Source organism: Myotis brandtii, unplaced genomic scaffold (assembly GCF_000412655.1).
Source record: "Myotis brandtii unplaced genomic scaffold, ASM41265v1 scaffold128, whole genome shotgun sequence".
NCBI lineage: Eukaryota > Metazoa > Chordata > Mammalia > Chiroptera > Vespertilionidae > Myotis > Myotis brandtii.
In genome coordinates, this window is record NW_005354508.1 from 479,850 (window position 1) to 481,609 (window position 1,760).

The following is a 1,760-nucleotide window of genomic DNA, read 5'->3' on the forward strand; positions in this document are numbered from 1 at the left end:
AACTTCCTACCCAACAGAGTGCTTCCTTAAAAAGTTAATCTAAATAGGAAAAGGAGCCAGAGTATATTGAACATTGTGTTTCTAATGTACACAGAGCACAAGTAAAACATTTGCCTACATGTAGAAATACCAATGGATTACCTGAAATGGAGAATTCCTTTCTATAGAAGTCTATACAATTTTGTGCTAACATTCCTCTGTCTGTGAAGCTCTCTGCAGGGAAAAAGAGGTGGAAAATTGCCTATAAAGTCTCTTACCTATATTTGTCATTTAATTTTTTTCAATGATTTGTTTGGTTGCAAAAAACACTAAGAAAATGCCTATCTATTCCACAATAGTTTTAAAACTAAAACCAAACAAATTATAGAAGGTAGAAGAAAATGTAAGTCTATGATTTTCCCTTAGGCAGATATACAGGTATGCGTTAGGTACATAAAAGATTACTAAGTGCCTTCTGGCTCTGTTGCTAGTTCAGTGTAACCCTGGACACTGTTATCTCATTAGAAAAGATTTGCTTGTTCTTGATTGGATGAAAGTAAAATCTAAAAGCCTGTTATTATTTTTTGTTTTCAGATTGAAAACTTGTTCTGTGGCTTCACCATCTACCCCTTTTTGTGTTTGGACCAGCAAATAAGTTCTTCTTCAGACATTTTTGCTTGTCTAGTTTAAGAATCAAAACTGTAGATTCTTTTTCTTTTTTCTTTTTACTTTTCTTTCTTTCTTTCTTTCCTTTTTTTTTTTATAGAGGGAAGGAGAGAAAGAGATACCTTGATCAGTTGCCACCTGAACATGCCTGACCAGGCTGACAGGGCTAAATCCAAAACCTAGGTATAGGCCTTGACCTGGAATCCAATGCAAGATCTTCTGGTGCATGGGACAACGTTCCAACCCATTGAGCTACACCAGCCAGAGCAAAACTGTAGATTCTTCAAGATAGTAGGTTTATAAATCAATTAGGCCTGGGAAATAGATATTTTCACTTTCTTTCCATATAATGCCCTAGGTTTCTTACTTTGGTCCTAATATCCTATTTTAAAAAAATAAAGTGCAGTATTGTTCTCCATTTTAATTTGTCAAATACTTTCTATGTTTACTCTTTACTCTCACTAAATTATGTCACAGCTCTTCTTCCTTTTCAGCTGTCTGCTCCAACATGAGCAAAGGTTCTCTTTCAGCTCACTGTTACATCACAAGCATCTATCTAACACTCTGTCTTTCACATAGGAGACACTTCGTAATTAATTCATCACAAAGCACACAGATCTCGCCCTTCCATAATGGACATTTAGTATTTGCTCTTCATTTTCCATATTCTCTAATATTGATTTAATATTTTAATTGCTGGAATTGAAGATGAAAAATGATTGTTGAGTTGCCTTTCAACCAGAGTAGTATATGTTCAATGAATAAGAATATTAGCAATGCCTTACTTCACAAATTTTAAAACTACTAAGCCTCCCAGACACATATTTGAACATCTCTGATATTAGAAAACATCTACATTGACGGCATGCCATGATTTAATTGAAAACATTTCTTTTTCCTTCCTTCCCTCTTTTGTTCCTTTCTTCCATCCCTCCTTCCTCCTTCCTCCTCCTCCTCCTCCTCCTCCTTGATATTAGACATCTACATTGACGGCATGCCATGATTTAATTGAAAACATTTCTTTTTCCTTCCTTCCCTCTTTTGTTCCTTTCTTCCATCATCCCTTCCTCCTTCCTCCTCCTCCTCCTTCCTCCTCCTCCTCCTCCTCCTCCTCC